A 27,406-nucleotide genomic window follows, 5' to 3' on the forward strand; every position below is an offset into this window, starting at 1 on the left:
TCAAGTGGCATTATTTTGAGAGCCACCCATGTTGCTACACACACCAATAGTTCATTTCTTTTTACCGTGAAGTCATATTCTCTTGAATAGACATAGCACACTTTACTGATCCTCAAATGGACACCTCAGGTTTCCAATTTGGGACTATTATCAATAAAGCTCATAGTAACAGGTGCATGTGTCCACTGTCCTGCCTCTGGCCTCCACATACAAGTCATTTTAAGGACATAGCTTACATTTCTCTTGGGTAAATACCAAAGGGTAGAAGGTCTGTGACACAGGATAGGTGGTAGGTTTATTCAAAAAGTGGTACTGGGCAAATTGTTTATCCGGAAAAAAAAAAAAAAAAAGTTCTATCATACCTCATACCATCAAATCTATGATGACATTTTTTCAATTAAGAGAGTTTGATTTAAAAAAAAATTTTTTTTAATGTTCATTTTTTGAGAGAGAGATTTATAGGGTGTGAGCAGGGGAGGGGCAGAGAGAGAGAGAGGAAGACACAGAATCTGAAGCAGGCTCCAGGCTCTGAGCTGTCAGCACAGAGCCCGACACGGGGCTCAAACCCACGAACCATGAGATCATGACCTAAGCTCAAGTCAGACGCTCAACCGGCTGAGCCACCCAGGCGCTCCAAGAGAGTTCGATTTTTTAATTAAAGCATAGGTAGGACACAAATAACTGAAGAAAACGTCCAACCATTTTCCAAAAGTATTGTACCATTTTACATTCTTGCCAGCCATGTCTGAGCTCCATTTGCTCCACATCAACTACAAGTAGCTTTGTAGGACACAGGACCACTTGTCCATGCCACACTTTGCATATATGGCTTTGCTTACTTTAAAGGAACCAGAGTGTAACTTGACCATTATAAACATTTATTGAAGGTGGAATGTTAATTTCTGCCCTTATCGTGTAGCACAACTTATATGGAAAGGCACCAAAGTATGTTCATAAGAACAATGATATACATTCACTGACTTATGCTTATATGGCCTACCATATTCTTAATGTTATGTATTCCCTCTTATATATATCTTACAACAACCCTGTGAAGGTAAGTACTAAAATAAAACCATTAAACGCACTTTATATGTGAATAAACTGAGGGAAAGAGACAACAAAGTATGACCCATGGTCACGGAACTAATGAGTGACAAACAGAGCCAGGACGTGAACTCCAAAGCTGAGCCCTGAGCTTTGGTTCTTTACTATTACTTACAGCCCCTGCGACCATCTACACATTTCTGAATGCTGGTCATTTATCTCCCAAAGCGGCACGCTTCTTTCCAGTTCTACCTCAGGCAAATGATTTCAAATCTTCAAGAAAGAGATTGGGTAATAAGCCTAGAATATCATTTTGAGCTAAGGAGTCAAATCCAATGCTGGATCCTCACAACACCAACATTTCCATGTAATAGAAAATCGTCCCAGCATGACAGAAGAGATATTGATAAAAAAAAAAAAAAAAAAAAAAACCCAGTATATAGCACATATAGCACCTATTGAGTGTGTAATCAGTCCAAAAGAGTGAGAAGACATTTCAAAGAGCATGCTTATTTTTAATAAAGTGCTTTTCCATTGGAAGGTGAGGGAAAAAAGTCTCACGGGCAGGCAGACTCATTTCCATTGCAGGTCAGGCTGCCGCAGTTTTACAAAACCCAAACCAGTTGCTCAAAGTCCTTCCCATGAAGATCCAGGGCTGGAAGATAAAACACCCTGCTGACCTGGCTAAGAACTTCTTGGCATTTGTTGCCGTCATGCTCAAGGGTAAAAACAGACGGCAATTGTGCAGCCACTTCTTCGTTTAAAGAGAGCCTGAGAGTCCACCGGAGACCAAAGGCAGCACTTGTGTCAGGGAGAAAACCTGGGAAAGAATACTTCCTAGCAGCAGCAGACCATGGCATCGACCACATCATAGAGAGTATTGATTCATCATCATAAAAAGAAGGAAGGTTGGAAAAAATAACCAGCATCTCCCAGCTCTCTGATAAAAGGGAAGCAAATTACTCTACTAGCAAGATGAGTCTGGGTAGAGAGGTGTGCGCATGAAGGAGGACTGTTCAATGACCAATCAAAAGACAGCTACTGTCTATCAGGTGCAGAATATTGCGGCACATGAGGGGGTAGGTGCATGGCACGGCTGTGGTCAGATACCCGCACTACGCAGGAGAACAGACCTCTACTACAATTCTGAGCTCATCAAGTGAGAGGAAGGGTCTACACTGTGAAAAAGATGACCTACCCCAGGGACAGATCAATAATGATCCACCACCGACATCTTTGCCAACACTGATTAAGTACAGCCATGGTGCCAAGTCCTTCCAAAACACTGCCTCATTTAATCCTCCCCAAAATCATGTGAGGCAGTCATTGCTCATCTCCATTTCACTGATTAGTAAATTGATTGGGGTAAGGCCCACGACTCACTCCTGACCACACAGCCAGTAAGTGGTACAACTGGAAATCCAAAGCTTCTTTCTTCAACTCCAAAGCGGATGCTAGGCACGGAGTTACAGAAACTATCCCAAGCCATTAGACGCTCATTCAAGAATGCTCCCTCTGGTTTGAGAGAGCATGGAAGGGTCCCACAGGGAGTAAGGGGATGAGCTTCCTGAGAAACTCAAGGGAAAGAGTCAAGAAAATAACAAGACAAGGAAAGGCTTTGAAAGGCTGAGCAACCGCTTGGCGAGATGTAGTCAAACAATGTCACCAATGCGCACCATTTGCTTTATACTGTGAAGCTTTAGTGACACAGTAACGAGCAACTAATGCAGTCCCTACCCTCCAGGGACTCTGTTTGTTGATGGAGGCAGAGACCTCCAAGTGTCTTGACAGAGTGAGCCTACAAGGCAGGATGTATTCCTGGGACTCTGGCATGACCTACAATCGGTGGGTGTTTCTCTTCACCAAGGGTCATGGCACTGCCCTAAGTCAATAGTATCAAGTCACTTTTCAATTCTGGCACGACTCATCAGCTTTAAAAGGGTTGGGGTTTTTTTTTCTTCCTCAAATTTTTGATGATCCTTGGATTATATCTAATTATGGGATGAAAAGGAGGCTTCATAAATATTTTAATATCTGCCTATCTTAAATTGGCATATAGAATATGAATGAGATAATAAGATATAATTACCTCCATTCCCTTCCTTGCCCCCCCCCCCACCAAGCTTTCCCCTCCAGAAGAAATCAGCTTTCAAGTCATTATGTGGTAAAGAGGTGTCAAGCAAGGTGTGTGTGTGTGGGGAGGGGGGTGCCATGGTGGCCTAGAACAGAGAAAAACTACAAGAGACTCCATGGTGTTACATTGGACTTTAAAATACTGGTGTGAATTCATGGCTTTCAAGACAGATAGATGAAAAGAACCACCTGCACACACGCAGAGATACACAGAGAACAGCTGTGTGGGCTTAGCAGTGATGTGTGCATGCAAAGACAGATACACAGTTAATCCCCACTATTCGCAGATTCTGTATTTGCAAATCCACCTCCCTGCTAAAATTTATTGGTAATCCCAACAGCACTTTCCTCGATACTTGTGGACACAAGCCAAGTGGCAAAATGGAGTCATCTAACGTACACACTCCAGCTGAGGTCCAACAAGAGGATGTTCTGCCTTTTGGTTTCAGCGCTGACTAAACAAGCATCATTTCTGTGGTTGATATAGGATCATGATATTTGCATTTGCATGTTTTTGTTGATGATTTAGCTGTTTAAATTGGCCCAAGTGTGGTGGAACACGGTCAGTCGAGTGTTCCTAGGCCCAGGAAGGCTGTGATGTGCCTTACGGAGGCAATGAGTAGGTTAGATAAACTGCAATCGGGCCTGAGGGCTGTTGGCCACTGAGTTCAATGTGAGTGATTCAACATATATTAAATATGGCTTATTTAAATAGAAACACAGATAAAACAAGGTAATGTATTGATCAGCTAAAAATGTTGTGACCAGAGACTGGCAAGAACCTGACCCTGTATTTCCCCAAGGAGCAATGGTTCAACGTTCACTAATTCAGTATTTCCTCAGACAATGTAGACTGTAACTGCTGTGAATAACAACAATCTTATGTATTCCCTAGCCCTGTCCACTGAGAAGGCCTGGGACGGAGGATAGCCCAATATCAAAGCACACACCAGGGCCAAGATCTTGGCTTCAAATTACCTCTCTCTAATGCAAGCTACCAGGGCTCCACAGAGAAAGAACTGATTGTAGGGATGAGCTAAGGGAAGTTTTAAGATAAACACTGCACATCTTATTAAGTAAAGAATTGCTCAAAGAATGATGGAGATGTGTCAAAAGGACACAGAAACCAGTTTGAAAGGGCTCCCACTGGCCAAATCAAGAACAATTTAAACACCAAAATGATAGTAACAGACCTACCTTAAGAAATGCAATATGAAAACGTGAGTCCATACCAACATCAATCAATGAATCAATAAACATTTGAGGAGAAATGAGATAGCTCCCAAGTTAGCTCCAAAGTACCTCCCTACAAAATAGTTATTCATAAGAACAAGGGGAGAAAACCTTTTCAGAGGCAAAACCTGGCCAACAGCACATCAAACGTGGGATGACAGAAGCATCGTCAATACTGAGACACATCTGGATTGTGCACCACAGGACAGGATGCAAAAACCACAGAGCATCATTTCTGTGATATTCATGCCCAAGACGCAACACATGAATTTAACCATGAGGCAAGACACAACCTAAATGGAGGGATACACTACAAAATACCTGGCCTTTATCTTCAAAAGGGTCTCAATCATCAAAGTCCAGGAAAGATTCACAGACTGTCCTGACTAATGAAGACAAAAGATATGTGACAAGTAACTGCCACAAATGATTCTGAACATGATCCTCCTGCTTTAAAGGATGTGCAAGGGACATGTGACACAAGTGGATAGCATCTGAGGATTACGTGGTAGCAGTTTAGACGACTGCACTGTGGCTAGGTTCAAGGAGGTCTTTTTACGGTAAAAGTAATTGGAGGTGATCATGCATTAGGGCATCAGATGGTTCAAGGAATCATTCTTTGGGCTGTACTTCCAGCATTTCTGGAACTGTGTGAGTCTTTAAACATTTTTCTGTGTATTGGCAGTGGCGGGGGGTGGGGGAGATGTGTAACAGAGCAATAAGCACGGCAAGAATGAAGGACACAAGGGGCATCCCTCTATACTAAACTCTTCATCTGCCCCTAGAGCAAGTGCCCTCACCACAAGCCCACAAACCCTGCAGACTTACTGCGCCGGCCCAGCCTATCCCACATAGCCACTGTTCCTCCAAGAGTGCTCTCCACGGACAGACCTTGAATGCTCACCCTATTCCTCATCTGGCTTCTGTTGAGCACTGCCAAGGGTGTTCAGGCACTCCCTCTCCACTCCTTACCTGTGTGGACAGCAGTGGACAACAGCAGCCACTCCAGCAGATTCTCCCATTCTGTCTGACCTACTCCTGTTCAGTCTCCCCCATAATCTCTCTTCCTCGCTTAAACCTCATGGTCCGAAAGTTCTTTCCCAGCCCCTCTTCTGTACACCCTTTTGTGGTGGATCTCATCTGCTCTCACGACTTGCATCCATCAGCTCTGCAGATCTGTCCTCTGCCCTCCTTATCCAAGTCTAGTTGCATCTTCAAGCCCTTTCATAAGCTTATCATCTTCTTTGAAAATAAACTCATCACTTCTTCCCTGCTACCATTGCTCTCAAACTTGCTCCCCTCCCTCCTGTGTTCCTGATTTCAGTGGAACCGGCATCCACCCAATGGTCAAAGCCAGAAAAGAGACACTTAGCCTTGACCTGAGCCTCTCCAGCACTCTCACATCCAACCACCCAAGTCTTGACTACGACCTCCTAAGACTCTCTCAAATTGGTTTCTCGTAGGATGCCATCATTCCTGCCCAAATTACAACAGCTTCTCACTGAGCTCCCCACTTGTACTCTTACTACCCTTGAATACACACTCCACATCTCACTCAGTGGCCTTCCTAAAGTTTTCAGACTAGATCCTCCTCAGCCTTAACCATTTAAAGGATTCTGACTGGTCTTAGGAAAAAGTCTACACTAGATATCTATACTGGATATTACAAGACCTACTTTCAACTCTATCTTAAACCCTCTGTACCAACTAAACTATAGTATTTCCCACCTCTATCTTGCTAGCAACAATGCCCTAAGATCCAGCAGAATGCCTGGCATTTTGTAGATGTTCAATAAATGTTTGATGAAGGAATCTATAAGATGGGGAGGGAGGACAGGCCAACCTAATTTTTAACACAAATACCAACCTTCAAATATATACAAGTATTAAACAGATCACTCAAATCCTGGGCAAGTGTTTAACAAAAATGTCACATAGGGTTTGCACAAAATTATAAGCAGGTCAACATCCTTGAGGTTACACATTAAAGAGCAAGAAGACAGACATACTTCCTCACAGTCACTCAGGGAGGGGTTCTTGGTGTGATGTGTCACACCAGGACCCGATTCTACTTTACTCAATTCCAGACAGTAAATGTGAGGTCCACTGTCTATGGGTGCTGACAGTAAACTCAGAAAGAGTGGAGCAGTGGGCCTACCCAGGGACAGGGAGAGACATATGCACACACAAGCACACACGTGTGCACAGGGCCCAGAGAGAGTCAGGATGGGTTCACCAAGGGGTCAAATAAACCCAAAGGAAAGAAGACCAAATTACAGGTAAAAATCAAATGAGAAACACTATGGAAACTCACTTGGCACATGACGGTGTGGAAGGCTATTTCTGAACCTTTTATTATTCCTTATATCTTCCTAAAACTCTACTAAGCTATGACCATTCTGGAGGCTTGTTGAAGAAGAGAGGCCTATGTGCTCCCAACTACTGCAGCGGGCTTCACATTAGGGACTGCGGGGGAGTCCAAGGAGAGATGGAGTGAAGAAAAAACATGCAGAGGCAACAGAATTAAGGCCACTTTAGTGTAAAACCATCACTGAAATGGCATCAGTAATCTAATTAAGAAGGAGGAGTCACGCAGGCAGGCCACCATCAACCTTTCAAATCTCAGGAGGAGCTCCAGATGTCTGAATGACAAATAAAAAGCTACCATGACTTCTGTGACCCCATGATGGCTCTGATGCCTATTAAGCACTAAGAGAGATCTTTTCCACGTAGGAAAGAGTCTTGAGAGAAATCCAAGGGTGCTTGAAGGGCAAGAAAAAGCCTTCAAATACAAAAAAGAAAAGCAACGTCCGCAACATCCAAGGGACCCATGACCAAGGATGAGCAAATTACTACTGTGCAGACACAGCAGCAGCATAACCACATGGAAAATTCATCAGGAGATAAGAAAAAGGCAGAGGGCAGTCCAATCAGTGACAGGGATGCCTCCACACTGACAGCCACAGCCCAGCATGAACATTGGCCATGGCAGGCTTGTGCTGAACATTATTATTAATTCCATTCTCAACAGAAGACATAGGTACAGAAAACTAAGTTTTGCCAATATTTTTAATTCTAGTAGGTGGTGGAATTAAGATTTGTACCCAGGTCTGCCCAACTTCAAAATCAACAACCTCCTTTTTGAAGTACTCCATCTACTCATTCCCTTGAGCATGACTGTTCCTAACCAGATGAAAAAGGGGGTGCCCAAGTAAACACTCATAGAAGAATGTGATAGTGAGGAAGTTAGACGGCAACACCGTGGTGAACAAAAGCCTTACCATTGTCCTTCCACTTGGGTTAGCACAACGAATGCTCAAGTAATGAATGATCAACACGGTATTTTGACCTACCATCCTTCGTGGAGAAAATATGTTTTCACCATCCCTGAAGTTTTTACTATTAATCTACAGGAGTTCCATTCCTAGTATTCCAATAATTCCAACCCCAAAAAAGATTTTCCTGAAATGGTAAATGTTTCCTTACCGAGTTCTCTGTGCTATCAGTAACACTATTAACTAACACAGGTTAACTAACCACACAAGTGGCAAGGTGGCACATTACACCATTTATTAGCCTCATTTGTAAGTCTATCAAAATGTATCCTGTGTGTCCAAAGAAGGGAGATTCTGACATACCATCCCTCAAAGGCCTACCTGTGGCAGCATGCATCTCTCAAGCGGCATTTCCTGAAAATGAAGACTGAGGCAATTCAGGGGATTGGCTCACTCAAAGCAGGGAGAGGCTGGACAGCCCAACACTGCATATTGCCCAGCTTCCTTTGCAGCTCTGGAGTCCAATGTGACACACTCTCTCCACGAATGAGATGGGCTCACAGGCAACTTTGGTTTGGAACTGAGTCTTGGGGAAAGAGGCAGGGTGTTAGGGCATTCAGAAAACGCAAGGTCTCTTGGCAGAGAAGGCACAGGGAAGGAGCCAGCATCTCAAATACTGGGTTCCTAATTCGACAGCTTCCCACAGCCTTGGCAGTTTTCCTAGTTCTGGTAGGAGAAAATGGTTCTGGGGGTGTGGGGGTATCCTAGAGGCTTTACCTAGAGCCAATTCCACCTCCACACCTTCCAAGGATTCTGGAAGCACTCATCCTCTGCATTAAATCTACTTTAGCTTTAACTCCCTCAAGTAGATTCTGTGTCTAGTACAGGATATGTGAGCAGTAACAAGAAGCTCATCACTTTCTCTAGTTTATTAAATTCATAAAATATTAGGTATAAAATACTGAGCCACAAAGGATCAAGAAACAAACTCAATTTATTTTAATTATACTTTGCCATAATATCATTTGGGCTAGGGTAATTCCTATAAACCATAGTATCACACAATTTTATAAACCTAAACCCACACTGTAATTCACCTCATTCATAAACATGAGGTAACTTGACCTACTTTCTAATATATTCAGCTCCTCCTTGTCTGCATTAATCTGCAGTGACATTTTAAAAGTTGCTCTAATAATTTCCATTATATGAAAATGCATTTTTTCATTTATATCGTCTTTGATTTTCCTCCCACAAACAAAATACTGTTTTCTCAACAGTCAGCTGCAAATGTCGCAGGAAAACGAGAGGTACAAGGCAGCTGACACAACAGGATCATTGGTGAATGGGCTCGGTATTGGGCTTCTTGATGGGGTGAGGGTGGGAAGTAGAGGCAGGAATGAGATGACTCTGCCCTCACCCTCACACGATGTACAATAGGGAGTATGGCGCTCTCTTTGTATATAACCAATGGAAGATTAAAGAGTACCAATTTTTAAATAAAAAAATAATAATAATAAAGAGTACCAATTTTATACATAAAGCAAATTCCCTATCAAACAATATAATGAGGTCCATGCTTCTCACTAATTCTCTCATCTCAGGTAATACAAAAAGAAGAAATCCATTCCCTCTCCCACTGACACCTTCCAATTATATCCACATGGAGACCATCAACAGCCAGCCTCCTGAACAGCCTGGGCTCCTCCCCTCTGATGGAGTCCTCTTTGATCCCATGTCCATAATCCTTTTGAGGAGGTCCTTCCTGTGCTCAAGAACTTTCTACGGCTCCCAAATGCCCAGATCAGAGGTTTGGCAAACTATGGGCAACAAGCCAAGAATGACTCTTGCATTTTTAAATGGTTGGGGGAGAAAAATCCAAAAGAATCCTGTTTCATAATACATGATAACTGTATGAAATCCAAAGTTCAGCGCCCAACTCTACTTTGATTGGAACACAGCCACGCTTATTTATTTATGAATTATCTATGGCTGCTTTTTGTATTCCGACACCGACTTTAGAAGCTGCAACAGAGATGGCAGCTCAAAATATTTACAGTCTGGGTTATTTGCCGGGAAAGATGGCCAACTCCTGCCCTGAAGTGTAACACTGAATGACTTTGGCCAGGCAACACTGGTGGTGAAAACCTGGATTCCACTAGGCTTCCTAAGCCTGATTTCTTCCACTTGAAGACAGAATGTCTATTCCGCCCAAAAGCCCATCTCTATTTCTCCCAAACCTAACTTCCCTGTTTCGTTCCAGAGTTTGCTTCATCCCACCAGCCTGCAGACATCCTTCTCTCTCTTCATAAAAGGAGTCACATTATATACACAGTTAACTTCCATAAAGTTGGAAAAGAAAAATAATTTTAAGTGTGCCCGAGGCTATTCCACACAGCACTATTCATAATAGTGAAAGATGAAAAACCACACATGCCCACCAACAGGGCAGGCTGAGAAAGTAAGAGCAAACTCACACAGTGCAGGACTGGGCAGCTGTGCAAATGTGTGTGGATTATCTCTGTGCACTACTCTGGACAAGAGCCAGGATAAATTAAGCGAAAAAGGTAGGTAAAATATGTACAGTATACTATTGTGTACTGAAAAAGGGAGGGATATGTAAATATGAAAGCACACACATAATTGCTAGTATAAAAAAAATTGCGCAGGGGCGCTGGGTGGCTCAGTTGGCTAAGGGTCCAACTTCAGCTCAGGTCATGATGTTACAGTTTGCGAGTTCAAGCCCCACACTGGGTTCCAGGCTGACAGTGCGGAGCCTGCTCGGGGTTCTCTCCCTCTCTCTCTGCCCATCCTGTCTTCTCTTTCTCCAAATAAATTTAAATAAAAAAGAAGATAGTGCAAAGACAAACCGTATTTTTTTCAAATGCCACATATGGGGAGGGAGGAAACAGGACGGCAAGGCAAGAGGGGTAAAACCAAATCCCTCTGAATTTTCCTCATGTTGTAGATGAGACTTGGAAACCATGACAATATTGCACAAAATCCAATTGAAAAGGGAATCCCCCAAAACCAGAAATGAAATCAAACAATGAACTTAACTATATATACAGCTCGTGGCATAATCACACAGGTAAGAACTATTCCAAACATCTTTACAACCAAGTTTGTTGTGTATGACATATCATGAGATACAGCAAATGAAAAAATATGGGATCACTGAGACCTGGGTGAGTGTGTGTGTGTGTGGGGGGGGGGGGAGGTGGTGAAGAAAGAACATAGATATAAAAGTGATCAAGTAGAACCCTCTATACCTCAATTTTACTTAGAAGTATCCATACGAATAATTGGTTTTACGTTTATATATAAGATACACAAACACAAATACACATATATACACATGTATTCCCTAGTTTGGTCCACTGAAAAGATTCAGAAACAACGATGAATCCAATGAGAATAAACATTCTTAGTTTCTACTCTGTGCCTTTTAAATACTCAACGGAACCAGAGTTCCTTGGAAAAGTGGCAGATCTAACTCGGGAGTAGGAACCAGGTAAGACAAGCCTGTGACACTGTGTCACACCAGAAAGGATACTAAAGAAGAAGAAAAAAACCTCAAATCTTGTCCAAAAGGATTTGGCAGCCAACTTGAGTTAGATTCTGCTGGCCAGAACTGGCACAATTTGAATATCAGTAAGGAGATTACATTGAAATGCATCAATTATATTTACACCAAAACAACAACAACAACAACAACAACAACAACAACAACAAAACAAAAAATAAAACTTCAGGGATCACTTTTGGAGGATGCCACCAGGGAACCCAGTGTATTTGAAAATATAGGGAATATCAAGCCTTGATCCTTGCTTCTATGAACCTCAAGGTAAACAATCAATTGCCATGAAACTTCTCTTTAACTATTCTCATATATAAATAAGGAAGGAATGATAGAACTGACAATCACTATTTCACAATCACTAATGAACGAAAAGATACAGGCAATGATCAATGACCACCAACATCAGAAAAGAGTGAGTCCATTCGTGACTATGAATTTAATGAAAATACACAGCCTACGTTTGATGTAGGCTTGACAAGACGGAAACAAACATCTGGATCTGAAAGTGACCAAAACCTAAGCTTTAACAAATCATAAAAAAACACAAGGAACGGAGAAAAGGGTTAAACGACACCAGAGAGAAGAAATCATTGAAATCCACAGTATGGGAAATTCCACAGCCTAGTTTCTCCACCTCAGCACTACTGACATTTTAGGCCAGATAATCCTTTGCTGTGGAGGGCTGTCCTGTGTGCCATAGGATTTTAGCAACATCCTAAGCCTCTACCCACTAGATGCCAGTAAGCCTCCCTACAATGTGATGAGTAAAAATATCCCTCAACACTGTCATATGTCTCTCGATAGGGGAGGGAGATCATTCTCAGGCTTTCTACTCTAAAGGACAAACAATCCAGTTTCTTCAACAAACAAATCACAGCGGGGTGGGGGAGATGGGTCTCTCATCTTCTTCTGATCTGGACTGACTCCTTCATCAGTCAATTGCCACATGGAAGCCCCGTTTGGATCCTGATTCAAATAAACAAACAAACAAAAAGGACGTGGGACAACTGAGAAAAGTCAAACATTAATTTGATATTTATTGACATTAAGGAAATATTGGTAATTTTTATGTTTTTAGTGTGATGTGGTCTAAGTCTTACCTTGGAGAGACATATACTGAAATACTGATAGAATAAAATAGCAAAGAGGTGTTTCAAAACCAGGAGTGGGAAGAAAGAAGGGTACAGATGAAACAAGACTAGGATTAATCCTTGTTGAACCAGGATGGTGGACATATAGTTCACTATAAAATTCTCTTCGCTTTTGCATGGGTTTCAAAGCCTCCATAAGAAAAGGTATAAATAATCAATCCGGCAGGCAATTCCACTCCCACTCAGAGAGCAAGCAAGTCCTAGAAAGACCACGGAAGGGACATAAGAACTTTCAGACACTGAGCAAAACCCAGGGAACTAGTTTTCTCTTGGGGTCCTACCTGGATGCCCAAGCCGCTCTACCGTTTACAACATGGGCCTTAAACAAAAGCACCAATGACTTAGCAGCAAGCTCTTCCAGAGCTCGGAGAAAAGCCTGCTCTGTTGGACTGACCAGGAGAGAGAATACCAGCCCCTCATGGGGCATCTTCCCATGGGATGTTCAGAAGCAATTTTGTCTCCGAGGGTTTTTTGCTTTAAGTGCTGGTTTTAAAAGTTTATCCCCAGGTGACTGGGTGGTTCAGTCAGTTAAGCATCTGACTGCGGCTCAGGTCATGACCTCGCAGTCTGGGAGTTCGAGCCCCACGTTGGGCTCTGTGCTGACAGTTCCAAGCCTGGAGCTTGCTTCAGATTCTGTGTCTCCCTCCCTCTCTGGCCCTCCCCCGTTCGCACTCTGTCTCTGTCTCTCAAAAATAAGTAAACATTGAAAAAGATTTTTTAAAAATAAAAGTTTACCTCACTTTTCATACCCTCAAAAAAAATTTTAAGAAGTCTACCTCCAAGTAAGATGTGAAATTTTACTTACCCTGCAAGGAGCCCACGCCCCTGCCAGCCCTAAGCAGCCCATCTCGGGACTTCATTCCAGGTGAGAAAACATCACCTTCTCTCTTGCTTAACCCATTGTGGCTTATCATCTGTTCTGCTGGAAGGAGCAAAACTGAAACCAATTCACTCAGAAATAAATGCTGCTTTCTCTTGGAAACCTACTCTACCCCCTTAGATATAGCTCCTTCCTCCAAACTTCCTCTCCTCCTGCTCATTGGTCAGATGCCTCTGCACCTGTGGAGCGTGGAGACCCAAGAGAACAAGACCCACGTCATTACACTGTGCAGTGTTGATCTGTATTTGTCCTTCCTAGTTCAGAAAACTGAATATGCTTCCTCTGAATCCAAACGTCTGAGAACAGTGGCCAACCAAGGAGACGAGGCCTCACTTTCACACAGGTCATGTCCCGGGGCCTGCATCAAACTTTCCAAAGGGCTGGCAAAATGAACCATGCATCCTGCATGACCCCGATGCCTGGAGCCAAATGGTCTCCTACAGAGGAGATGGAATCATTTTCACTACTTAGAGGTAAATAAATGGAAGAATATGTAACTAATTTGGGGACTATTTAGCATCAGGTAATACAAAGGTAATACAAAACCCTTCTTCCCTTCTCTTGCTAAAGGGTTGGATTCAGTCCCACTCTTCTAGAAGCTCCATTTCCAACCATGGGATAAAATGTTGATCAAGATTTAAACTGTCCAAGTAAGTCACTTTTACACAAAGGTCAAGTCACCTATATAACTGAGGATTAGTGATCTTTGTAGAATGGAACCAAAAAGGTCTCACCCAGATTACAACCCTACGTGCTTAGCACCCTATCCTCTCCTCATAGTCAATCAGTAAATATAAAAATTAAAAATAGTCAACTGGAATTGGATCATTAGAAGTTCTTACTAGGGTCACCTTGGACTGCGTATCACTACTAAGTCTCAAAGCAGGAGAGATTACTTCTGTAACCACTGCAACAAGGTAAATATTGACCCCTATCTGTGCATTAAGACTGGACGTCACTAAGGCTAAACACCTCTCCCATATGTAAATGAGGTGCAGCTCAACCGACTTCCCTTTCATTCACTACTTACTTGAGAGCACAAACTGAGTAGGTCTAGAGGTTTGGAAAGTAAGCACTGTTTGCACTTCGACTGAAGACGTTAATGCTACTACCGCCTTCACTGAGCAGAGTGACAAAGAGTAACGCCAACCACTCGTCCATGAGCTATTTGCCTAGAAAGCAGACGACCAACTCAAGACAGGTTTGAGGAGAGACTGCTCGTTCCACCTTACCCGGGTCTGCATCATGAGGAGAGCAAGCAGCTGGAGAAGAGGAAGCCCAATGCCGTGTAAGGGAGCCGCCTGCTTTGGACACCTGCCACCCACCTGGTCAGGACCATAAGTGTAATCCACCAAACACAGGTAAACGGAAAGATTTACCCAGACCGCCACATTCATAAGAAAATAAAGTGTTAAACGTAAATGTGATGGTCTTCCCAAACTCTCTTCTAAAAGAGCCACCAAAACATAATATACATTAAGAGGATCAAACGTACCAGACTCCCACACGTATACTCCAGGCTCTAAAAAACCCTCTAAACCCACCGACACCATTGACAAAGCACCTTTTCCCTATTTACCAGCAGGGTTGAGTAGGAAGCCCCTGTCTCGCTTCAAGTTCACAAAGGGAACACTGAGTAGGTAAGGAGAGTGCCATTTCCAGTCACAGACTTCTGCATAATGAATTCTTGGCCACACAGCATACCCACAACAAGGATGAGGGTGGAATTAAGCAGGGCTGGTTTTCCTTAGAACAGCAGCCATTTTCTCGGGCTGGGGGGAGGGTCCGTTGAAAAAAGTGTTCTTTTCTCACCTAGGAAACCACAGCTGACACCATGCCCCCCCCCCCACCCAGCCCAGGATCTAAGAAGGACTTCCCAGGGGAGGCCTTGGATGAGTCTCTGATCTAGATCTCAACTTCTTCATGGAAGCAGTGTCCATGGTAATTTTTCTGTCCCAAAGGGCTGGTGTGAGCATTTCTGCAGACACCAGGCCTCAAATGCCTAGGTGCCTCACACACCAGATCCTCAATAAATGAAGGCTAATTTTAAAGACCAAGGTGATTACCTCTTCTGAGACACCAGAGCCTGAAGCCATTTTTCCAACAGTATTAACACTGATTAGCTTTTCCAGGCCATCAGCACTGGCTTAGGGGTAGGCAGCACACCCTGAGAATTTAGACGGTTCTGGGTTGAAGGTGGAGGGTGGGGGGCAACGGGACTAAGACCTCCAAACAGAAAGCAGGTTCCTCGGAAGAACGGGAAGACTGAGAAGCTAGGAAAACTTGAGGCCGTGCCCAAGATGGCTGTTACCACCTAAAAGGGAGAATCCATTCAAACATGCTCCACGGAGGTGCCAAGGTATGGGGACATCAGGCCCAGAGAGGAAGGACTATAATCTCACCACGTAACTGGGCTGTGATGGGAACAGCTGCTACCCTCATCCCAACAGAGTAAATGCCGCTTCTTGCATTTAACATTCAGAATCAAGTCACAGGTAAATCATGGAAGCCCGTACTAAACGAGAGAATATAAATATCACCAACATGGAGCATTAGAAATTCAAAGGTACAGCTGCCCCAAATGGAGAGGTAGATGATGGTGGGGGGAGGGGGTCAACAAGAAACAGCCTATGGAGGAGACAGAACAAGGATGGAGGAGGTTGCTGAGGGGGCAGGGAGGAGACAGCTATGGGACTGAAAATGTTAATCAGCTGCAGGAAGGAAGGGAGAAGGGGGATGGTCAGAGTGAGCTCATCAGCAATCACAATAAGACACCATCAACAGCTGTTAAAACTGATCAAGTGAGAAAAGGTGCTGCTAGCATAGTATTTATACATGTCCAAGCCACAAAAGTAAAAATGATCTGCAGGGGGAAAAAAAAAAAAAGGTGGTTGCTTCTGAGAAAAGCAAGACTAAGTGAAGGAAGAGGTAAAGTAAAACCCTATTGCTTTCATTACAAGCCGTTCTGGAATGTTTTCCACTGTTAGCCATTTGCATGCATTACTTCGACTAACATTATATTACAGGCAAGATCCTCTAGAAGACTAATGTTTAGATCACAGCTGTAGGTTTTTTCTCAACTTACAGCAGGCTTCACGGTGCCGTGTTGAGTCCTTGCAGCACGCTTAAGCTGGCCTGCAGCATGCTTAAAATCATGTTTAAACTCTGCGAGTAGACTAGTTACTTTCTGGTCTGAAAAGCTGTCCAATTCCGATTTGTTATACACAGAAAGGCTTTGTTGATCATTTTAGGTCTTCAGAATATGGGACTTCATAGCTAAACTATGGGAGTTTTAAAGGTTTGTGTTCTATAGGAGAATATTTCAATGCAGACACAAATATTCCAGAGCCATTAAGTTCAGGAATGACGATCAATTCTTAGAAAAGGCTCAAATCTTGAGCTCTCCACAGGGCTAACCTTGAAAGAGATTAAGTGATGAGCCTCATTAGTCAAAAAGCATACAGAAACAGCACATTCTATTATACCCGTGAATTCCTAAGTTTAATGAAACACAATCTGGAAATTGTTGTTGTTCTGTAACATTTACTAAGCACAGACAGCAGAGTGAGGAGCCTCACACATGACAGGGAACCCTGATCAAGGATGTGATGCTAATTAGGATGATGCTAATTAGGACTCCCAGCCACTCAGGGAGCCCACAGGGGGGTAAGCAAGTGGCAGTGCCTCCAGTCAACCAGCAGAGTAATCTAAAGAATCCAGCTAATAATGGAGGATGGCAGGAAGACAAAAGTGCCTAACAGATTACATTTTTAATGAGGAAAAATAAGCATCAGAACTCACCTTTCCTGACGTCAGAGGTTTTAAGGGACTGATAATGACAAACAGCTATGTAGATCCTGCTTTGAATTTTACCGATTCAAGACCTCCCCTAAACAGCACTGGGAATTAACGATTCCCAGAGAGTCAGAAACAGTGTTTTTCATTTAAAATTGGTTTTTAAATATTTTTCTTACAAGCCTGCAGGGAAAATGGAGATAAGTTCAGAATATTACATCTATTCTTAAATCCAGAATACATCACGAGTCATTAAGTAAAACGTTAAACAAGTCATTTGTCATATGTGCCCCCCCAAACACTTTATCAATTTCTCTCCTCTCTCATGCACATAACCCGTTAAGAGCACACGTTTATTCCTGTGAAGCATGGCTATCTCCAATTCTCAACGTTCACCCCTACAAGATCTCGCCCAGCAGTGCTTGGCCTTCTGAAATACTCAGAACATGATTGATTGATTTTATTTTTCATTCATTAAATTGTATTCAGCCTCAGCCTGGCCCACATCCCTTAAAGCAATTCTCCCCTCTCTGGTTTATGTCAAAATAAAAGCTTCTGCTAGCATTTCTTCATGACTTTAGACACTTTCAGCAGTGTCAAGATTTCAGATAATTTCTCGTATTCGTATACATTTAAGACAAATGTTGCTGTTGTTTGATATAGCTTTTTCCTAAAAAGGATAGTGTAATAAATATCCTCAGAAAGCAAGCCAAATGAAACATACAAATCAGGCAGTAAACCAAGAGAAGCGTTGACGGAAGGGAAAACAACGAGGTAAGTCTGTCAAATTTCATTTAAGTTGCCAGAAAATAGGAATGTTAAAGGAATCACCAGGGGAGGAATTCCAAAGGACTGAACCACTGTGTTCCTATCAATGTTGGCCACAGTATGATTTCACAGAGCTTTCAAAAGCAGCCAGGATTATGTAGGCATCTTGAAATAGGTGTTATTACTGCTCCTTCCCCACGGTATTTTCCTCTCCTAGTGATTCAGTCCATTATTGCCCCTGTTCTCCACCCACCCTGCCCCCAGTCACAGCCATACACCCCAAGGAGAAGTAAATGGAAAGCCTGGTTTTCCTTTCTGTACAGGCCATGGCCTAAGAAAGCACTTGGCTCACTGCTCTCGGATCTGGAACCCAGGGAAAGGCTTATGTCTGAGGTGCTTCCTGCCCTCTGGGCCCAAGCCCCTTAACCAAACAGGACCTGTAGGTCCTCCAAGGACAACACGCAACACCAGGACAACCAAATGGTTCCTAAGCAGGAGAGCTCCCTTACCCTTTCCTATCCCCTATACACGTGATCCCACTGCCCTCAGCGCAGAACTCTGGGCCGTGCCCTCCACCCCTCCCCAGTCCTCCGCTCCTCACACAGACTGTAAGCACTGGTCTCCCTGCAGGCAGGCATTCAGCCCACTGCACTCCTGCCTCTCAGCGTCCCCACACTGGAGGGGCACACTCATCTGTCAGATACTACCTGGCCGGGGGGCTGCCCACCATGGTGAGAAAGGAGGATTCTGTATCCTTTTATCCAACAACTTAAGATCCCGTCAAATTTATGTTTACATTGACTGCAAGATAGCTCACAGCTCAATGGCATGTTCATGTGAATCAGCCATTTTTATTTGGGTTTCCCAAGGGAATGGTCCCTTCTCTTCTGTTTGACCTCACCTCTCAATTCAACTAGGCTAACTGTCACGGCATCTTCTCGCAAGAGCTATTGTGGACTACGGTACAGTTCTATCCTGCTTCAAAGGAATGAGACAGCTTTAGAGGCAGAACAGCCCTTAGCCATCAGTCAGGCATGCCAAAATTTCCCAAATGCCAGTCTTCAGCCAAGTGCTGGCTAGTTCATGGCTAACAGTCGCAGGTCAGCAGGCAAATGACAAAGAGGTGCAATCAGAAGAACATTTTCATGTATGAAAATGCTAAGCGCATGCCATCTAAAGACAAATGTAGGACATTCCTACTTTTTCAGTATTAAAGTATTTGTTTTTTCATGAGATGTTAGACGGGAAGGTTTTTTTTTTTTTTTTTTCCAAATCTTTAATGATGAAAAATTCTGAAGCAAAATAGTATAGGATATAAGCATAGTGAAGACTCACACACTCATCCAGCTTTAATAATGATCAACTTTATACATACATAGCCAAAAATATATACTAGAAATTGGTCATGAAGTTTTTTTTTCCTGTTCCACAAAATCTCAAAGTGTGGGAACGACTAATTGGGGCCAACCTACACGTTTTACAGATGAAGATACGAAAATTGGCAAAGATCAGCTTGTCCCCAGTTGTGCAGCTGGTCAGAAACAGAACCAGTAAGCCTGATGTGCCACACTACGGTTTTTGAGAAGAGGGACACAGCCAATCCTTCTTAACCTGTCAAATGTCAATCCAAGGACACCGAGGACCTGCCTTTTGTCCCTGCCGAGGGAACTTGGGACTGTGCAGCCCCATCTGGGACAATCAGAGTGCAAAACCCATAATCTATAACCCAAGTTCATTTCATGTTAGAGCAATTGTGTGCCGTCCCTGGAAGGCTCCAAGAACCACCAAGCAGTTTCACAGTGCAATGACTACTAGAATTTTCTACATTCCTTATCAAACACTTCAAAAATCAAACGTTTATAAAGCAAACAAGTGTGAATAAATGAGAATTCATGCCGTAAGGTTAAAAAACAGCTACTTATCCATTTTTGCAGGCTCCCATCCTCACCCCACCCAACTACGAGGTGCACAAAACAAACAGCAATGTAAGTAGTAAGACCAGACAGCTAGCTACACAGGCCTGCCTCAGAAAATATCAAATGAGACAGGCTAAGTGACAATGTTTCCACACTAAGTTTTATCAATGCAGGGGAGTGGCTAATTGGTAAGAAGATACATCTTTTTTTAATCTTTTTTTTTAAATGTTTAATTTTGAGAGAGAGAGAGAACATGCGCACACAGAGGAGGTGCAGAAAGAGAGGAAGACAGAGAATCTGAAGCAGGCTCTGTCAGCACAGAGTTCGATGCAGGGCTCAAACCCATGAACCATGAGATCATGACCTAAGCTTAAGTCAGATGTTTAACCAAATGAGCCACCCAAGGGTCCCAATAAGAGGATATATTTTTTAGGGATCACGGGGTGGCTCAGTCAGCTAAACGTCCAACTCCCAATTTCAGCTCAAGTCATGATCCCGTGGTTTAGGAGATCGAGCCCCTTATCAGGCTCAGCGCTGAGCCTCTCTCTCTCTCTCTCTCTCTCTGAAAAGTAATTAAGCACCTAAATTTTTTTTTTTTAATGTTTATTTTTGAGAGAGAGACCAAGTACAAGCGGGAGAGGGGCACAGGGAGAGACAAAGAATCCGAAGCAGGCTCCAGGCTCTGAGCTGTCAGCACTGAGCCGGAGGCAGGGCTTGAACCCAAGAACCATGAGATCATGACCTGAGCCGAAGTTGGACTCTCAACCAACTGAGCCACCCAGGTGCCCCAACATTTGTTTTTTAAAGAAGATATATATTTTTAAAGGACTCACCGAAATTCTCAGTTTATGTAAAGAGTTGATTTCCCTGAAGATATCCTAAAGCATCGGAGAAGCCTTCAGCAGCAATACCTAAAACAGTAGAAATCATCAGAATCAAGTGATATTATAGATGTCAGTTTGGGGGGGGGGGACAATTCTCCATCTATACATTTGGTCATTTCCCCCCATACTAAGCATGAAAGGAAATAACTCAGGAAACAATGAATTTCCGCTCCAACACATGGGCTGGGAATTTTCTATACCAACAGGGAATTGAGGTCCCAAGACAGTTATTTCAAAGACGAAAATTATGTTACTGTTGGCAAAGAGGCAAAAACTCATTCTTCCCCTTCCCTGTGGTAAAAATCCTTAATGGTTTTGAATTTAAACAAAGACCAAATGTATACATCTCCCCACCCACTTGCCCCCACCAGTGTTTAGAACAAAAATCAGGCACTTTTCTCCTTTTTAAAAATTAGCTTACAGGAGCCCTTCTGGTCTCATTCACCCTTTTCCTACTCAGCTCCTCGAAAGTGTCTATCAAGTGGCCCCTTCTTGCTTCAACTGTTCCCATCTTATTCCCGGTTTTCGGAGCCATTCACAACTGACCATTTAGCACCCCAGTCCCTGGGAACCCAGTCTGAAGCAGAGAAGCACCATCATCGACTGTCCAAATCAAAAATGGCTCATAGCCACAGTTAACAAACAGGTATCTGAATAAGAACATATATGTGAATCCTTGAAACAGGATAAACATTCAACTAAAGAACCAAGTACTTATATGAAACAGACCCAGGTACATATAATCATACCTGGGTAGTTATGTAAGACTAGTTAATAAAAGGTGTTGGTTAGCTATTTGGGACAAAGAAAAAATCTAGATCTCTACCTCTCTGCTTATAAAAAAACCAAACTCCAGGTAGAATCATGAGTCCTAGAAGAATATATAAACAAATAATTTTATACCACAAGGACAGAAAAACTTTAAAAAAAATTTTTTTAATGTTCATATATTATTGAGAGAGACAGACAGACAGACACACACACACACATACACACGACGTGTGAGCAGGGAAGGGGCAGACAGAGAGGGAGACACAGAATCTGAAGCAGGCTCTGAACTGTCAGCACAGAGTCTGACATGGGGTTCAAACTCACAAAGCCTGACCCAGGGCAGGGCTCGAACTCACCAACTGTGAGATAATGACCTGAGCCCAAGTCAGATGCTTAACTGACCGAGCCACCCAGAAAAGCTCTTTCTAAACAGGACATCAAAAACTGAAACTATAAAGGAGTGAGACATCTGGCTGGGTGAGTTTTTTAAAATTTCAAATTTGTGAATGGCAAAAATGTGTCAAAAATAAAAACAAAGAACAAAAGGTGGTATTTTCATCAAAAAGTAAAGTAAGAAACTAGGTACAATATTTATACAGCAGACATATAAAGGCTACTTTCCTTATTAAGCAAAAAAATAAAGCAGTAAGAAAATAGTCCCGTCAAAATGGACAAAGACGATTAATAAGCTTTCATTAAGAGAAGAATCCTAATACAGGGCGCCTAGGTGGCTCAGTTGGTTAAGTAGACAATTAACTCTTGATTTCCGCTCAAGTCATGATCTCACAGTTCGTGAGATCTATCCCCATGTCAGGCTTCCTGCAACAGCACATGCTCTCTCAAAATAAGCATTTTCAAAAAGGAATCATAATAGTAGTAAACATATGAGAAGATAATCAACTACACTAACAATGAAAACATACAGCTTTAGAAAATGGAGGATTTTTTAACCTATGAAATTGATAAAGATGTTAAAGACTGACCACAGCCAATGTTAGAGACATAGTTCATGATGTAGTCCACCACTTACATAATTTTGTCCACATGTAAAATGACTTATTCTTTGATCCAGCAATGCTACCCCAAGAATTTACGGGTAGTTAATTGTGTAAGCAGAAAGATGGATATATATAGCACTGTAATTAACAGAGAAAACAAGTCAATGCCCTAAAGGTTCACAAATAGGAGGCAGGTTAAATAAACCATACAGACACTGAAAATAACGATTGAGGTTTGTAGGTATTGATATGAAAAGATATCCACGTGAAACAGGTGAACAACCATGCACAGTATGATTCTATTTGTGTGTGTGTGTGTGTGTGTGTGTGTTCCTAGATGTCCTAAAACTCATCTAGAAGGATGTTTATCAAAATAGTTAGGATCACCACTGATTATCAGGATTTTAGAGCATTTTTTCTTCTTATACTGTATGAATTTCTTATGAGCAGGATTTTTCCCAAGAATACAATGAAGCCTTATTATACTCCAGGCTCCAGTGTAAAGTGTTACACTACATAGATTTCTACGTGCCTTCGATCAGCTCTCCTCTGAATTTACTGACATTTGTATCACACACAGCTTGTAATGAACATCGGTACGAGTTCCCTTCCTCATCTCCAGCTCCTGTCCCTTCCCCAGGGCCACTCTGTCCTTGCATTTGGGTTTCCAAAGACACACCTGTATCCTTATTCTAAAACCCCCCTTTTTTACTTAACCTAGCTCAATTCAGTTTGTTACTTGTGACCAAAGGAGTACCACATAATACAGTGCTGCTTTTTATTTTCCATCTTCTCCATCATCCCATTCCATTTGAAAACAGAACAGTAAACCCTGTAATCACATCAATGAAGATTTAGGACATATAATGTCTTGTAATGGTTATGACTACAGCCAAAGTAACTGAAGCAGGAGACTCAAAGCTAGTGTAACAAAGGCAAAAGTATTTCAAGAGACAGGTAGATTCATTCCTGACTAGTAAGAGTGCTGATGAAAAGACTACCTGAATAAGAATAAAAACAAATGGGACATACTTGTCCAGATGGGCCATTTCTATGGTTAAAATATTCTCCACTCTCATGTTTTAACCACTTCACTGATTTATTTTTATTGGATTATGTTTATCTATGAAAAGCCTTTTTTTTTCTATTTAGACTATAACATAATGTTTTCCCATAATGGGACCATTATGTTCAATTTATTTCCAGCAAACAAATTTACTCTTCTCATTGCCCTATTTTTAAAGGTTGAGAAGTTCCATATAATGCATGAATCCTCCTAATACCATAATTATAAACCTGGTTAAAAAACTATAATCCCTTGTAGACATACAAATCCCTTTACAGGTGTGTTGGATGTAAAGTACAAATCTAATTAATCCTTCCCTCCATCTCCTGGAGGCTCCCTCTCAAAAAAAAAAAAAAAAAAAAAGTCCCTAGAAAGTAGACAAAGGACAAGAACCACTATCCAATTTCAGTAATGAGTAATCATGAGACCTAACCAAGTATGTGTGTCTCCAGGGCCTAAGTCAGACAAACACACAGGACACTCAGGGCCACGCACCAGCCTCTCTCTTCTCACCCCTCCCCGGTACAAGGGCATCTTTCTAAATGGATGCCTGGGGGCAGGTGGACAGGGAGCCAAGCAAGTCCGCATCTGAAGCTGAGACACATGAGGCAGGATTTGAGACACAACACAATACACTTAGGGGAGACAACAGCAGGGTGGTGCAAAGTATAGACTGACCCTGGATCACTTACTAGTCATTTGGCCTCGATGTGTCTTAACGTCTGTGTGGTTCAGTTTCCTCCTCTGTAATAATGCCCATCACAAGAGCTGTTTTGAGGATTATAGAAGATAGTGTATCTAAAGCAACCAACAATGCTCAAGAGTCTAACATGGTCTTACTTGAGCTCAGTTTGGTGGGAGCAGCCTTGAGCAGAAACTCATTGTTTATTGCCTACTCATAGGAAGTAAGGTCCCTAAAAGAACTCTGGAATAGTATATATCTATGCATGACACTTACTTATCAAAAGCGCTTCCTCTTTAACATGGATAAGACCTTTACAAATGAATAGAAACTAATTTTAGAGGTACCAGAAGCACATTAAAGAACTCTGCCTTAAAATGGACTTCTTTGGGTCATCATCGGATACGTCATTTGGCAGCTCCCTTTTTTGAGTAATTTGAGTACCACGCGGTACCTTTTCTGAGTAATTTGAGACAGGCGTAGGTAGAGGTGACCAAAAGATAGCAAACGCTATGGACTTGTCACCACCCTCGGCACTTTAGGGCTGGACTTAACTGCTTTTGTATCCCGGGCCATTTGCTACTGAGAATGTATAGATACAGTTCTTAACTCAGTGTCTAAAGCAAAGTGCCCCCAAACGGTACATCCACTACTGATTATCATCTTCACAGCATTAAAGAAACAAAACACACATTCAGTAATCTGAGACCATACAAAGTACTTTTTCACCATGAGGGTTTGATGGACATTTGTTTTCCACATTTTACTTGGCAGCATTTGCACAAGAATGTGGGGCCAAGGTGAAGAGGATCTGAGGAGGCAAGGACGTCTCAAGCCACAAAGGGCCTTCACAAGGCATGTGACTGACATCTCATGACATGGTACAGATCCGAAGCAGCTAACAACACCTCTGTCCTAACATTTCATTAAAAGACAAGGAATAGTGTGGAGCGCCTGGGTGGCTCAGTCGGTTGAGTGTCCGACTTCAGCTTAGGTCATGATCTCGTGGTTTGTGAGTTCGAACCCCGCATTGGGCTCCGTGCGGACAGCTCAAGGCCAGGAGCCTGCTTCTGATTCTGTGTCTCCCTCCCTCTCTGCCCCTTCCCCGCTCATGCTCTGTCTGTCAAAAATAAACATTTAAAATAAATAAATAAATAAATAAATAAATAAATAAATAAATAAATAAATAAATGAATGAATGAATGACAGGGAATAGTGTAATAACACACTCAAGCTTTGTCCTAACACCATCAATATGAGCATAAAAATCAGGAGAGGGGCCCATATTAACATATCTTCAATGTTTTTGCTGCCCAACATTATTTAGAACATAACACCAAGCAAAGCAGAGAAAATCTAAATTGAGCTGATGAGAAGAGTATACAGTTGGCCCTTGAACAACATGGGTTTGAACTATGTGGGTCCACATGTATGTGGATTTTTTTTTTTTTTTTTACAGATACAGCACTGTAAGTGTATTTGCCCTTAGGATATTAACATTTTCTCTAGCTCACTTTAAGTAAAGAGTATGTAATACATACAACATACAAACTACGTACTCATTGACTATGTTATCAATGCAACTTGGGGGAGGGGAGAGTCAAAAGTTACATGCCCATTTCTGGCTGGGGGCAGGAGTGGCAGCCCATGTTACCCATGTTATCCTGGAGTCCCATGTACTACTTTTAGCTTGCATTTATCACTAACATTGGACACATGTACTCCTAATTCCTCAGGAGCAAAATCCAAGAAGCAAATAAATCAGATAGTTCTTCAGAGCCCTAAAATGCAGACTGGAAGAGACAGAGTAAAGACAAATTCTGAAAACAAAAATTCTCCCCATTGCCTAACACACCTACCACTTGCCAAGGATCTGTCTTGCTTTTTTTCTGAAACCACGAGAACTTTTTCTGTCTATGTACAGCTCCATGTTTACAGTCCAGCTCCACTGTCAGAAGGTATCCGACTCCGAAGCGAAATGTCCAGTTCTGTTTTCATGGCCCCCTCCCTGCTGACTTCCCAGCTAGAGGCTGGGTGCTGGGGTCAAAAGAAACCCAACAAAGCACAAGCTCAAAGCATCAATGCCCAAGGTTTCCAGAGAGGAGAAATGATAAGCTACCTTGCTCTGTGCAGGGCAAAGAAAAAAGCTCCAGCAATCTCTTTGTATTCCTCTCAAACCAGAATTCCAGCAAACTAGGAAGTCAGGGATGTTACAAGCAAAAAAAAAAAAAAAAAAAAATCTCCATAAATGTGTAAAAGGCTGGTTTCAACAACCCGAGTTTCTCCAATGCAGGACATTTTAGACACTTTAATGTGCAAATATTCAGAGTGAATGAGTAGCTCCAACCTTATTTGTACACAGATTCCCTTACTCCCATGGTCTAGGTCCTGGGACAAGGGCCTCACACAACAGTTTGGAAAATGTTATAATGAGATTTTTATGCAAATGTTTATTGAAGGCTTACTCTGCTCTACTACATTCACAATTGCATGACTAAGCACAATGCCCTGAAAAGATCAATTAATGGGGCAAAGAATGTTAATGCAAAGGACTGGGAAGCTCGTGTTCGCTATGAGGGCCAGAGAAGTGCTACAATTATACACAGTGACCTCACTCAGACTATAGGTTTATCGCAACCAGAAAAATTTGACTGATGCCATGAATTCCTTCTTGTTATATAATTCACCGTTCCTCTTTTCAAAACTTTAAAGGCACAGAGAATCACACTAAATTAGTAACATGAGCAACTGGAATGCAGGCTTCATAGGAACAGGGACTCTACTAGGTTCAGGGCTATACCCTGGCCCTTTAATGGGATGGGTGCAAAGACGCCCCACCAATACAGGACTATATGAAGAAAAGAGTAAGTAAGCGAGCTTATGTCAGTGTATCATTAACTCACTATTCACTGGCCAAAACGTGCATTGTACATGTATTTTTCCTTATGACTTTTGGGTTAGAAGGAAATTTTTGTCTCTTGACTACCACATTCAGTATATTGTTATAGGCAATTATTTTCAATATGAGCCCAATTAACTAACATTCAAATGACTAGGACTTCCAATTAATCAGAGCTATGAAGAGAGTCTCCCTTGGGGGAAGGAAGAACAAACACATTCATCTTTTAGAAGTCTGCAACCACCCACCAAAAAGCTTTCATCGCCAATTTGCTGAAAAAACCAAGTGAGCATGGAATACAGACATCAAGAAATATCCTATGTTA

General features: G+C 42.3%; 1 protein-coding gene and 1 long non-coding RNA gene across 9 annotated transcripts in view; one reads left to right on the top strand and one right to left on the bottom strand.

Annotated features, from left to right (window-relative positions):
• The window catches only part of TLN2 (talin 2), a 441,711-nt gene that overhangs the window by 240,106 nt on the left and 174,199 nt on the right, over positions 1-27,406 (bottom strand). For 7 of the 8 annotated variants that reach the window (XM_058737527.1, XM_058737519.1, XM_058737522.1 and 4 more), the window contains one exon: positions 20,615-20,692. The exons of the other annotated variant lie outside the window; for it this stretch is intronic. The gene's annotated coding sequence lies outside the window, so the exon portion shown is untranslated. The remainder of the gene's footprint in view (positions 1-20,614; positions 20,693-27,406) is intronic. 8 annotated transcript variants of the gene reach the window in all.
• On the top strand, positions 21,823-25,132 carry LOC131516467 (uncharacterized). Its single transcript, XR_009264094.1, has 2 exons — positions 21,823-21,913; positions 24,957-25,132. It is a non-coding gene; the product is annotated as an uncharacterized LOC131516467 (long non-coding RNA).

This window comes from Neofelis nebulosa, chromosome 7, assembly GCF_028018385.1.
Source record: "Neofelis nebulosa isolate mNeoNeb1 chromosome 7, mNeoNeb1.pri, whole genome shotgun sequence".
NCBI classification, from domain to species: domain Eukaryota; kingdom Metazoa; phylum Chordata; class Mammalia; order Carnivora; family Felidae; genus Neofelis; species Neofelis nebulosa.